Source organism: Pteropus vampyrus, unplaced genomic scaffold, assembly GCF_000151845.1.
Source record: "Pteropus vampyrus isolate Shadow unplaced genomic scaffold, Pvam_2.0 Scaffold96, whole genome shotgun sequence".
NCBI lineage: Eukaryota > Metazoa > Chordata > Mammalia > Chiroptera > Pteropodidae > Pteropus > Pteropus vampyrus.
Window position 1 is genome coordinate 492,561 of NW_011888877.1, and position 14,246 is coordinate 506,806.

Below are 14,246 nucleotides of genomic sequence, written 5' to 3' on the forward strand. Positions count from 1 at the left end.
TGTTCTCTGGTCCTGCTCGGCCTCGGTTTGGGACGTACCATTTCCATCTTTACTAAGTCCCGCCAGGGGAACTGCTCCTCGAAAGACAGATAATGCCCCACTGCAGATGATCTGGCCTTCCTTTAGCACCCGGGGGCTGTGTTCCATTTCTCCCACAGGGTTTCTGTGAACTACACATAGCATCTTGCCTCACCACGGACCCCTCCCACACTGCAGACGCGCAGCGGAGGCTTTTCCCGCTCCGGGCTCCACAAAGCAAGCAGCCTTCAGTGTGACCTGGCGTTTAGACCAGAGCAGCACCCCGTGTGGAATCTGTTGCTTCCATAACCCAAAGATATCTTCTTTGGAGAAAGGGATACGAGACACAGTAATCATTTTTCACTTTGCAGGGAACATCGGGCATGCTTCTGACCACTCTACCCCAATACTTAAGGGGCGGGTCCTTGACTCTCACAGAGTTGACCTCCCACCCTCTGGAGAGCGTGGTTTGTTTTGTTTTATTTTGTAGTTTTTAAGAAGGCCTCCATTATAATTGCCACCTCTTGTATGCATGGCGGCATAGACATGGTGGATCCACATGGTGGCCTGTGGGCTCTTTAGATCTCTTTGGATGACACTGTGACAGAGTGGGAAAGTTAACAGAAGCCTGGAGCAAAACTGTAAATGATTGTTCCTGTTCATTCCATGTGAATGCAAAACTGTTTCTGAAAAGATTAGAAAACCTCCTTGCCCCACATTTGCCAAATCAGTGGCTGCATACCATTTACCTGAGGCGTTATTAATATTCTCTTCATAACAATAATGGCACTTCCTGCACAGCAGCTGAAATTGAGACTCCTGCTCGGCTGAGCATGCAGTAGTCAATCCACAGTCACTTTCCTGGCTCCAGCTGGTTTATGCAAGGCTCAGACCGGTGAAGTAAACCAAGTCGTGAGCTGGACTATCGCCCTTGCGTCTTTGCTTTCTCATGGTGGCATGTCTTTGGGCTGTCCTGGGATGTGAAATTGCTTGCCATTCTGCCTTAACTGGGAGGGTGGAGAGGGGCGTTTCAGAGACTTCTGCTTGGAATCTCCGCACGATGATAGCTTGTAGCTCATAGGCTGCACGATCTTATTTAGGGACACTCTAACCATCAAGTATGTCCATCTCAATTATGTACTCAGGGGCTGGGAAAATGACCAGCAGTGGGTATGTGGACCCAGTGGACCCACCGTGAACTGGATTTTATTCAGGATTCGGTTTGTTTCCTGGCCCCCATAATCCTCCATTCCAGCAGGAGGTGAGAGGCATGGTACCACTCTGGATTTCTGAATATCGTTGTCAATCCAGACCCTGTATCCAAAAGTCCTCAAAAGGTCTGGGTATTCCTCTTTCCTCAGTGTACAGTCACTCAAGTAAGTGACTATAGGTTCCTTTGGAGGAAGGATTTGGGAATACTACAGGAACTATTGCTGCGGCATTTCAGGCTTCTTTCTCTGACGCCCCCAGTCACCTCTTCAGTCCATGTGTTCTAGATCTACATCTGAAAGTTGGCTCAAGCCTGAGAATGGAGAAAGGGATCAAAACTTTCTTACTGGGTGCGTTCCATCAGCCTTCTGCTCCTGTATTTTTGCCTTCTCTGGTTTGTAGAGATGAAGAAGCATCCTTGTTGGCTGGTTGTCTATCTTGTCCTTAAGGGAGCCAGGGTCTATTAACCATCTCCACTACTTACTGTGGGTCAAGCCCATTGGCTGCTCTTTCAACCTTGCTGGTTGTTTTGGTAATTGTGGCTTCTTGGCTTCTCATGGTTTAAGGGACCCTGCATGGCCCCATCCTTAATCCCATTGACAAGCCCAGCCGAGTGTCCACTTCACTTACCATCCGTCTTGGCCTGCAGATCTCATCTTATCCCTTGTTTTCTCTGACCACTCTCAGTCCCAACTGTGTCTGTTCAGATCTTCCAAGAAAGAGAAGTCAAGACAGAATTAGATGTACAAGAGATTGATTGGATAAAATGCCTGTGAAGGATGATAGAGAGGGATGGAGAAGTAGGAACAGAGAACCTTCAGATCGCAATGTAGGTCTGACCTCTATGAAAGCACAGAGGGAAGAAAGAATTGGTTAAGAAGAGTCTCAGATTACAGTACTGCTCTAAAAAATGTCTTGGCTAGACCAATGAAGAGTCTTGAGCAAATCGTCCATTAGAGGGATCTTGCATCCAGCAAATGATCCTGTTTTAGCACACATCATGCTCAGTCATCAGCTGAGAATAGCCTAGTGGTAGCATTGGCTGAGAACAAATACAGAGGTAGATCCCACAGTGTGACAGCTCGAGACCATCAATTAGCTACGTTGCATAGTGGGTTCTCTGGAAGGGGGTTCTGAACCTCTGTGGTCCCCCCTTCCAGGACCATATGATAATTCTTGTTAAAAAGGATTATGCAGCATAATCTGCAAAAATTTCTCTGGTCCACCACTGAGGAAAAAATGTTACACTATTAGACAGAGCAGTGCGTACCCCTTTCTTATTCCCTATTTCTTTAGACTGTACCCTAGCTCTATCTGTGTTTGAGGGAAGAAATCCATTACTTACCCATTCATCTCTTGATGGCCCTGCTGAAGTTTTGAAATGATCGTTTTCCTTTAACAGCCCCTCAAAGAGACATTCCTTGACTTCCTTCTTCCCTTCCTATTTCCTTACTCTACCTCATTTTTCTCCAACACACGTACGGGTGTCTATAATGTTATTACATATGCATGTGTCTACTTGATCATTTTTCTGTGCCCTCAATTAGAATGTAAATTCCATGACAGAAGGGACCCCTTTGTCTTGTTCACAGCCATATCTTCAGCACAGTATGTGCTTAATATACCATTATTAAATGCATAAATCAAAATTTAGGCATGCAGCCTCCTCTACACATACCTAAAACCAGACCTTGATATAGGGAATGAAGATAGAGAAAAGATGTTCTCTGGTTACATTATACCTCACGATAATCCTATAAATCAAGCATTATAGTCCTCATTTTGCGGATGAGGAAACAGGTTTACAGAAGTTAAGTAATATTCAAAGTCGCCCAGCTTGCAAATTATAAAGTTGAGATTTGACTCCAAACCCAAAGCGTATGCTCTCAAGCATTATAGAATACTAACAACAACAAAACCTAGCTTGTAAGTAGACGAGCTCTGAGAAACGCTAGCTCCATATCCAAAAATTTTAACAGAAGGACTCTCACCATCAATCAACATAATTGCTAAATTACAAAACAGGCATCGTGAATAACCCTAAAGCACTTTGAGATTTTCCAGCTAACAATTGATTACATCCTCTTTTGCAAAGCGAAGTAAAACTGTTTGCTAATCAGGCCTCAGAAGGGCTTAAATGTTCCGTATAGAATATCTGAAATCTAGAGAACCATTAAGTCATTACCTAGTGCCAAATTGAATGCTACAGTGTATTTTTCTGGTATTTTAACTTGTCTAGCATCTAATGACTCAGAAAGTGTTTCTCTTATTTAATCCCTTTCAGGATTTTTTTACTCACCAGGATGCTGCTAATAATCTCCCTTGATGGGGAAGTTAGTCTCTTCAGATACCTGTCAAATGATTTTATGTGGTTAATCTAAAGCGAAGGTTAAAAAAAAGTAGCAAAATCGTTCTGGAAAGCAAACAAGAAAAAGCACTCAGCTGGAAAGAGTGTCATTGTTTTTATACATCCACTACTGGCAGGAGCAGAAAAAGCCACCCAAATCAAGTACCGGTGTCTAAAATCAAATGTACGTCAACTTAAATCCTAGACTTCTGTTAAACTGATAAATTATTCAGCCTTCTTACACATTTAATAATGCTTTGAAACAGGTCCCAGAAAATATTTGCATATAAAATGCAATTTGAGAAATAAATAAAGCCTTGGTAGGAGGCTACTCGGGCTAACTCTGATAAAAGGAGTCAAAGCAAGCTGTCTGTCCTACTGGTTCCTTCCTGAGTCACTCTCTTCAAAGGGACATTCTTTGGGGGTTGGCCTTCACTATGGCAGGAGTCGCCTTAATTCCTGGAGAGTGAGCTGGGCTTGATTTATCAGCCAGAGGGCTTGACGAAATCTGCCTTTAGTATCCTTAACTGTTTCTTCCTAACCTTTGCACAGAAAGATCTCCTTGGGAGAAAATCTTTTATTTGACTCTATCCCCTAAAAAGTGAAAAGTGTGTGCGTGTGTGTGTGTGTGTGAGAGAGAGAGAGAGCGAGAGAGAGAGAGAGAGAGAGAATTGCATTTGGATCATTAACACCCTTGAAGATATCTCAGAAGATCGTGCCAACCAAATGAAAACGTAGAAGAAACCACTGCCCGTTCTTCAAAGACAGTTAACAGTTGACAGAGTTTGATCTGGCAAAAACCCGAGGCCATGTGGTGTTCAAAGAAATACTGCCATCTACTGGTGGATCTGGAAGCCACTGGACTCTTCCAAGGGCCACCTTTAGCTGTTTGGGAGTGGAGGGTGGGATTAAGACACAACAGATACAACTCAGAACGATTCCTAGTAAAAATGAATGCATTATGACATTAAGACTACTTCTGAAGTTTTCTACGATTTATTATAGTCTTTTTATCTACTAGATAGATAAATATTGACTAAATCCCTACGCTAGAAACATTTAGCCAGTGAGACCCAAAGTCAAGGGAAGAGCAAAATGAACCAGATTCCTTTCTAACATTTTATGATCCCCAAAAGTACCTCTTCAAAAACAGTGCTTCAAAAAGGCAGCAAGAACAATGGTAAATGATACGGCTTAGGCAGAAGATAGACCTGTGTTCAGATCCAGGAACATCCATTTAGCTTTGTCATTTCTATCACTGAATCTCTCTGAATCTCTGAAGAAGATTAAGAATACTTACCCTGAATGACCATTAGAGGCAACTGACACGAAATGCCTACTCCCATTACTTAATATTTGAAGGACAGGAACTATCCTAGGACCATTTTGCTCTTGACTGACCAAGCCATGATTTAGGAGAGTGCTTCTCGAACCTTATGAATCGCCAGGGAACCTCATTAAAATGAAGGTTCTGATTCAGCCAAGCAGGGGCAGATACTGATGTGCCAAGTTTCTACCAGGCTCCCAGGTGCAGCTCCTGCTGCTGGTGGTGGATACAATACTGAGCAGCAAAGATCTATGGGGTCCGACGCCCTCTGGTGGTAAGGAGTGTTGAAATGGCCTCTATCAATTGTCTTCCTCTGAGAAATTTTTAAAATGAGGGTAAACAGTTCTGAAAACTTCAATCATTCCATTACATGCATGAGGAGTGCCTAAGGAAGCTCTGGGAAAAGATGAATTTGGCCGATGTAGAAAAACTGAAAACTTCATTCCCATCCCTTACCAACTTATGGATTCCACTTCTCATGTTTGGGTTCTGAATCAAAACAGCCCCCATAAGATGGGTTTGGCGAATTAAAAGCCCAGCAGCTAATTATACCTCGAGGCTTTCTGCAGAGTCTGGCAATGGTGAGCTATTAAGATCATGGAGCTCGGAGTCACAGGCGAGTTTGTATCCTGGCTTTGCCACTGGACATCTATAAGGTCTTGGGCAAGTTTTTAAAGTTGTGTAGGCCTTAGATTTCTCAGAGTATATTGTGAAAGTTAAACAAGATAATATAGACCAGACCATTCCACGCATACTGCTCAGTAGATGGTGGTATTATTATTGTTTTCATGATGAAACAGCACAGCTTCCGCTTCACCCACATTTCTTAAATACAGTGCTGCAACTTGGGGAATTGACTGTGACTTGATCAGCGTGGCCGATCGATAAGGCGCTGTTAAGGGCTTGGAGAACGTGGGTTCAAGTCCTGACACTACTACTTTCTGGGGGTGATGCTGGGCAAGCCACAATCTTTCAGAACCTCCCTTTAACTGTCAAAGGAAGACTGCGAACTAGATAACAGTCAAGATTCTTCTTTTCTTTTTAATTAGAGCAGGCAGTGAGACATCACAGAACGAGGTTTTGAAGGAAGCAAGATGCAAATTTAAATCCCAGTTCTACCACCAGCTGGGATAACTTCAGGCAAAGTTATATAATATCTCTGGGCCTCGGCAGCCAACTGCACAACAGAGAAATTATAACTTATTTGGGTGGTGTGAGGATCAGAAATGTTAGTTGAGCTTCTGATGGATAATAAGACCTCATAATCAGACCCTGCTGATATCGATGGGAAAAACCTTATTCTCTGAATCTGGAGACCCGATCCCTAAAGCTCCTTCTTCTTCTGATTTCTCTATGTAGATACATGACATTTTAGGTATATCAATTAATATCCTTGAACTGGCAAACTACAAAATGGAGCCAGGAGGTGTGGCCCTACCTCTTGGTCAGTGTGTGAATCAGGTTTTTAAAAAATCGTTATTATCGTAACCAGTTAAATTGTGTTATAAAGTATTTTTACATGCACATGGTTTTTCAAAGTACAAAGAATGCTTTCCTTATGTATTATCGCAATTATTTTGTTCAACAATGTCATAAGGTAGGGAGAATGGGTATTTTTGCCTTTTTTTTTTTTTTTTTTACAAATAGTGGAACAGAGGTTCAGAGAGATTAAGTAACTTGTTTAAGACCATGGAGTTAGCAAAAAAAAAAAAAAACAACGAACTCGGGTATCCTCATTCTCTCAGAACTTTGTGGAGCTTTAAGTGAGAAAGTGAAAATGTTCCATGTTTTCACCCCGAAAGCTACAACCTAATATTGAATGACTGTGACTTGATCAGCCTGAGTGATCGATAAGGGCATCGCTTGTGGGCTTGGAAGATGTGAGTTCGAGTCCTGCCACTACTACCTTCTGGGAGTGATGTTGGGCAAGCCAGTCTCTCATTTTAACTGTCAAAGGAAGACTGAACTAGATAATAGCCAAGATTCTTCTTTTCTTTCTCCCCTTTCCAGAAATCAGTTTCTGTGGTCATCTTTCTTTTTGACCAGATCTTTTGTCTCTAGATCACAGAGCAGTCAGCGAGCCAAGACACAACTCTGACTTCAGAGCCTTGAGGAGTGTCAGGGAAGCCGAGGGAGATGGCTAGAGTTCACAGTCATGGCCTCATCACTGATGACTGTGACTAGATTACAGTGTGACCTCTTGTATAGTGCCTGCTGTCTAGCGTTCCCATGCTTCTGTGTTTCTTAGCTGTTTTCCAAGCCTGATTCCTCAGCCCCCTATCATGCCAATAAACTCCATTTATGTTTAAGAGAGCCAGATTTGGGTTCTGTTGCTTGCCACTAAGACCTCGACTAACTGCACAAGAGATGAGCATACCCTTTGCATTTTTTCCTTTGCTAAACCTACCACCGACATTCTTGTGAAGAGCTGAGCCAACACAATTCAAACCATCGTCATAACTGCAACGTGCATGAGTCGCTAAGACAGGCAAAGCAAGTAATTAAAAAGTAGTTATCCTTCTTCTGAAAATTGTAATTTGAATGTCACTTTATTCTCTGTAAATCAAGCATTCGTGACCCTTTCTAAAAATGTACCACCACACTGATAAGTGACAATCTGTTCAATAAGATATATTTATGTACATGAATGCTACCTTACAATACCATGAGTGTAGTTGAAAAGTGCTATCTGCTTCATAAATTTAGAACTTCATTTCCTAAATGTCAAGTGTTTATTACCTGGAAAAAGGAAAGGAAAAATAACTCTACCTTTTAAACGTGCTCTGTAGCTTTGATGAGATGTTTTAAGGACGATTAGTTGTCTAAATAGAAACGGCATTTTAGAGAGGGGACGAATGTGAAAGATTGTTCTTTAGTTTAAGATTACATCCTTTACCTTGCAATAAAGTTGTAAACTCAAGCAGGCATTTTGCTCTTAGGTTATTCTAAGTTATCGTCTCTTTCTCTCTCTAAAGTTCCTTCTTAGCTTTAAAGACAAATATGCATATGAAAGCACCGAGCCCAGGGCCAGGCTCCAGTGAGGGCTTAATAGATGAGATTCCTTGGCTTTCTTCTCTCACTTAACAGAAAATTCTATGTCTGTAATCTGAAGGTTAAAAAGGTATCTCATACTGTGGTTCCTGGAAATGGAATTTGTCAGAGGGGAATAATCATTTTGAAAAAAAAAAAAAAAATTCTGCTCACGATTTTCAGAAGGGATAATAAAATAAAAGATATATTTGTTTTCTATCTCTGGCAAACTGGCAAACTATTCCTCATCTGATTTCTTTTTCATCCTTTCTGCTTTACTTTAAGACGCCAAGGACTAGAAATATCGAATTGTCTAGAGGTCAGCTTCAGAGCTTCCAGGCCTCAGAGAAGTTCAGTTGGTTTTTGCAGGATGGTTTGTGAGGTGGATTGTTCAGGGCAGTCTTTCCTCAATTGTCTCCTTCGTTTTTACTTTTGTTTGGCTCTGCAGGGTCTCGGGTGTAAACAGGCTCAGAGCTGATATTTCCTTGAAATTAATGTCAAGACATTGACTCTGTGAGATGTGCTTTCGCAAGTTAAAATATCAAGGAGAGTCATCTCGGGGGAGGGGGAGCTGCAGTCTTTGTAGTAAGAGCTCTCATGGGTAAATAAACAAAATTCTCTCTTAAGAAGACAGCAGTTTGAACTGGCTTCTCTTGACTTCACTTTGGTGGACCGCAGAGTTGATTTCGGAGTGGTCCCTCCAAATCCCTGAAACTTCTTAAACTGGTGCTGGAAAACCTCAGATAACTGCCACTCTATCAGTCACCATTTATTATTCATACTGTATATGAAGAACAACTGAGTAGGGTGGGAAACTTTACAATGGCAAGACAGCTCTTCAAAAAAAATGTGCAGTTCTACGTAGGTAAAGTGCATGTGTAGCAGGACAATCTAGGTATTAAATACCCCTTAAGAAAAGAGACAGTTTGGTGGCAGGAGACAGGGGTCTCTCTCTTATGAGACTATCAAGCACAAAAGGGCACAGCATGAGGGTTGGTGGCAAGCAGCCAGCTGTGTTCCCAGAGAGGAAATGATCCAACCAGCATTGGGAGAAATGCAAACTCTTGAAACAGGAGAATGAAAATCTATAGATGAGTGGTGGAGAGCCTCAGGCTCCAACACTGCTCCATGGTGCTGGGGGCTTAATTAACCTAGCACCTGGCTTGCAAATGTGTAGTTTAAAAGTCAGCAAATTGTGCCTTATCTTCTCCATCAAACTAATCTCTCAGGTGGTTTATTGGCTCTCCTCAGGACAAGTTTTCTGTGGTTTAAAGAATTTAGGGTCTTCTGGAGAATCTCTAGTATGGGGAGATCTCAGTAACTGAAGACTTCTAGTTTCCGGATGACATTGAAAGATGAACTAGAACCCTCGTGTGTGGTACAGCAGAGGTCCCCTAGAGGATGTGCTTCTGGAAAGTTGAAGCTTCCATCCAACATCCATAATGATGAACATAGATTATCGTTGCTGGCTTTTTATAGTGGGCATCTGAAAACCTCAACATATGGAATGAGAGAGTTCTATGAGCCTCAAGTCTGGAAGCCCAAGAGTGGTCCTGGCTCTGCCTTCCCTCAGCTGCAGGGTTGACATGGGAGGTCCCTGACACTCACTGAGCTGAAGATCACCGTTCTGCAGAATGGAGGAGGGAACCCCAATAGGCTGTAAAAGGTGATGATTTATATAAAATCGCTATGAAAACAAAGCTACACTCACCTAGCAATGTCTCATTATTACTGATGACCAATAAATTGTAAAGAAAAAAATCAGATTTATGATCCACTGAAGAGTGAAAACTCACAGAAGGAAATTAATGAGGAAGAGAGATTTAAATAATCGAGGATGGAGAGATTTGCAGCACAGGCAAACTTTTGTGTCCCTTTCAAGTTCCACATCATCGTGATACATAAAGAAATGAGATACAATTTATTTAGCTGAGGTGATGTGCAGGGAGGGCGAGTATGTCTTATCAAACGTGCATGACAAAGCTAGGCAGCCTCCTTTCCAATTAGAACACGCTGCTGCTCTGTTAGCTAGACAATTAAAGGCATTTTATATCAAAGCACTCCTAATATAAAGAATGAAGCAAGTATTTTTGCTATGGTTGCAAGGCTTATGGCATGAGAAAAGGATTACTGTGACACATTTTTCTTCCTTTGAGAACAAAAGAGCTGCATTTTAACCCAAGAAATAAAAACCATGTTACCATGATATAATCTATAGTTAGCGCATCAAAAACTCCATAAAAGTATTTAATATTTTGAAAAAGCCTTAAAGCATACTGCATGACAAACCACATTGCCAGAAGATTAAATCCAAATTATAGCATTATTCAGAAAGAAATTGGTCCAGTCAAAATAGCTATTTTCTTCTCTCTCTCCTCCAAATCCTCTAATTGTTTCCTTAACCTTGAGCTACACTGATTTACAGTGATAGTTTTTTCCTGTTGATACAAAATGAATTTCGAAGTTTGAATGAGATTTCTTCACAGGTCCTTCACATTTTTTATTTTGCAGATGGAAAAACCCCAGTGTCTTGATAGGACTTTAGTCCTCACCTTATTTTGATATCCCTAGAAGAGCTGAATTGGAGATGATCAAACAGAAAAACTCAAATAAAATAACAATGTAACCTTCTTTTATTTAGAAATATAGGCTTTTTACAATGTGCTCTGTTAAAGGAAATGAGATTTCTAGTCTGCTCTTTAAAATATGTCCTGTGGTCTCCAATTTAATGTTAAAACCATATTTTCAAATCTGAAATCATACCCACTCCCTGGTCTAAAAATAATACACAATCGTCCCATATTTACCTTCATCTTTTTATTGGTTCTTGTTTCTTCTAGCTATCTTGAACTGTAAATATAAAAATCTCAGGTTGGTGGGTATCTCAAATTTGGAGGTAAACTAACTCCAAATTACAAGTGACTACAAGTGACTGTGAAAGAATTTGGCTTCTGTCTGCTTAGCTATGGTCCATGTCATTCCTTTTACAGAATCCTAAAAAATCTATGACTGTCACAGATCAAGTTATAAAGTTCATTTGTATTCTTGTACTTCAAATTTTTAAAAAATTTTTTCAATTACAGTAGATATTCAATGTTATTTTATATTAGTTTCAGGTGTATAGTATAGTGTTTAGGCATTTATATAATAATTTACCAAGTGACCACCCTGATAATTCTAGTATCCACCTGACATCACAGTTATTATAATATTATTGACTATATCCCTGTGCTGTTCTTTACATCCCCATGACTATTTTGTAGGTACCAATCTGTACTTAATCCCTTCATCTTTTCACCCAGCCCCTCAACCCCTCTCCCATCCGACAACCATCAGTTTGTTCTCTATATCTATGAGCCTGTTTCTTGTTCTGTTTGTTCCTTCAGAAGAACTTTAAAAATGTGAAGCATTGTTCTATTTCTCTCTTACCAAAGAGACGGATTGTAATACTCCTAAAATACTAGCTTCATCATAGATTCCACTTTTATACATTTATTTCCTGTTAAAGAGAGAAGAATGAGGCACAGTGAAGATTCCATGAAAGGCTGAGGAAATTACTTTTTAGGATCTCCTCTCCAAGACTTCTATAACTGCCCTCGGGTGTGTGACTTATTCTCTTTACAAACGAGATCTTTGCTATGTAAATTAAGAAATATGTTATAGGTTGTAGTGGTTGTTGCTTGTTTTTCCTTAAATAAACAATAACTACCCAAACCTCATTGGCTTTCCTGTGAAAAAGAACACTGGAAATGACATATTTGAATTGATAAAACAAAATGAATACAAATAAGATGAAACGTAATAAAGACAGGGAAGTAAATGAAAGCTATTTGAAAAACCAAATATATACTGTCTCCTTCAGTTTTGTTTTTATTACCATCTGAAGTTTGATATGCATATTAATATCCAGTAAGGAATTCTCTGTGGTTGCAGGAAGACATATGAAAACCAAAATATTGGACTCAAAATGTTGAAGGAACAGCAGGAAAATCACAAGGAAAAAAAATCCATGAGTATAATTCAAAAAATACTCAGTTCCTACTGTGTGCCAGGCAATATTTTATGTGTGGAGAATACACAGTGAACAAAGACCCTGCCCTCCAGTGTCCCTTAAAACGTTGCTAACATAAATTTTTAAAAATATGTTGAATTCTTACTGGCTCTGCCTTCCCTCAGCTGCAGGGTTGACATGGGAGGTCCCTGACACTCACTGAGCTGAAGATCACCGTTCTGCAGAATGGAGGAGGGAACCCCAATAGGCTGTAAAAGGTGATGATTTATATAAAATCGCTATGAAAACAAAGCTACACTCACCTAGCAATGTCTCATTATTACTGATGACCAATAAATTGTAAAGAAAAAAATCAGATTTATGATCCACTGAAGAGTGAAAACTCACAGAAGGAAATTAATGAGGAAGAGAGATTTAAATAATCGAGGATGGAGAGATTTGCAGCACAGGCAAACTTTTGTGTCCCTTTCAAGTTCCACATCATCGTGATACATAAAGAAATGAGATACAATTTATTTAGCTGAGGTGATGTGCAGGGAGGGCGAGTATGTCTTATCAAACGTGCATGACAAAGCTAGGCAGCCTCCTTTCCAATTAGAACACGCTGCTGCTCTGTTAGCTAGACAATTAAAGGCATTTTATATCAAAGCACTCCTAATATAAAGAATGAAGCAAGTATTTTTGCTATGGTTGCAAGGCTTATGGCATGAGAAAAGGATTACTGTGACACATTTTTCTTCCTTTGAGAACAAAAGAGCTGCATTTTAACCCAAGAAATAAAAACCATGTTACCATGATATAATCTATAGTTAGCGCATCAAAAACTCCATAAAAGTATTTAATATTTTGAAAAAGCCTTAAAGCATACTGCATGACAAACCACATTGCCAGAAGATTAAATCCAAATTATAGCATTATTCAGAAAGAAATTGGTCCAGTCAAAATAGCTATTTTCTTCTCTCTCTCCTCCAAATCCTCTAATTGTTTCCTTAACCTTGAGCTACACTGATTTACAGTGATAGTTTTTTCCTGTTGATACAAAATGAATTTCGAAGTTTGAATGAGATTTCTTCACAGGTCCTTCACATTTTTTATTTTGCAGATGGAAAAACCCCAGTGTCTTGATAGGACTTTAGTCCTCACCTTATTTTGATATCCCTAGAAGAGCTGAATTGGAGATGATCAAACAGAAAAACTCAAATAAAATAACAATGTAACCTTCTTTTATTTAGAAATATAGGCTTTTTACAATGTGCTCTGTTAAAGGAAATGAGATTTGTAGTCTGCTCTTTAAAATATGTCCTGTGGTCTCCAATTTAATGTTAAAACCATATTTTCAAATCTGAAATCATACCCACTCCCTGGTCTAAAAATAATACACAATCGTCCCATATTTACCTTCATCTTTTTATTGGTTCTTGTTTCTTCTAGCTATCTTGAACTGTAAATATAAAAATCTCAGGTTGGTGGGTATCTCAAATTTGGAGGTAAACTAACTCCAAATTACAAGTGACTACAAGTGACTGTGAAAGAATTTGGCTTCTGTCTGCTTAGCTATGGTCCATGTCATTCCTTTTACAGAATCCTAAAAAATCTATGACTGTCACAGATCAAGTTATAAAGTTCATTTGCATTCTTGTACTTCAAATTTTTAAAAAATTTTTTCAATTACAGTAGATATTCAATGTTATTTTATATTAGTTTCAGGTGTATAGTATAGTGTTTAGGCATTTATATAATAATTTACCAAGTGACCACCCTGATAATTCTAGTATCCACCTGACATCACAGTTATTATAATATTATTGACTATATCCCTGTGCTGTTCTTTACATCCCCATGACTATTTTGTAGGTACCAATCTGTACTTAATCCCTTCATCTTTTCACCCAGCCCCTCAACCCCTCTCCCATCCGACAACCATCAGTTTGTTCTCTATATCTATGAGCCTGTTTCTTGTTCTGTTTGTTCCTTCAGAAGAACTTTAAAAATGTGAAGCATTGTTCTATTTCTCTCTTACCAAAGAGACGGATTGTAATACTCCTAAAATACTAGCTTCATCATAGATTCCACTTTTATACATTTATTTCCTGTTAAAGAGAGAAGAATGAGGCACAGTGAAGATTCCATGAAAGGCTGAGGAAATTACTTTTTAGGATCTCCTCTCCAAGACTTCTATAACTGCCCTCGGGTGTGTGACTTATTCTCTTTACAAACGAGATCTTTGCTATGTAAATTAAGAAATATGTTATAGGTTGTAGTGGTTGTTGCTTGTTTTTCCTTAAATAAACAATAACTACCCA

General features: G+C 39.7%; 1 long non-coding RNA gene across 1 annotated transcript in view; it reads right to left on the minus strand.

Moving 5' to 3' along the window:
* The window catches only part of LOC111742531, a 7,158-nt gene extending 2,788 nt beyond the window's left edge, over positions 1-4,370 (minus strand). Inside the window, exons 1-2 of the long non-coding RNA XR_002781363.1 lie at positions 3,527-4,370; positions 1,858-1,936 (exon numbers count right to left, since the gene is read on the minus strand). This is a non-coding gene — a long non-coding RNA (uncharacterized LOC111742531). The remainder of the gene's footprint in view (positions 1-1,857; positions 1,937-3,526) is intronic.
* Positions 4,371-14,246: the final 9,876 nt, after the last annotated feature.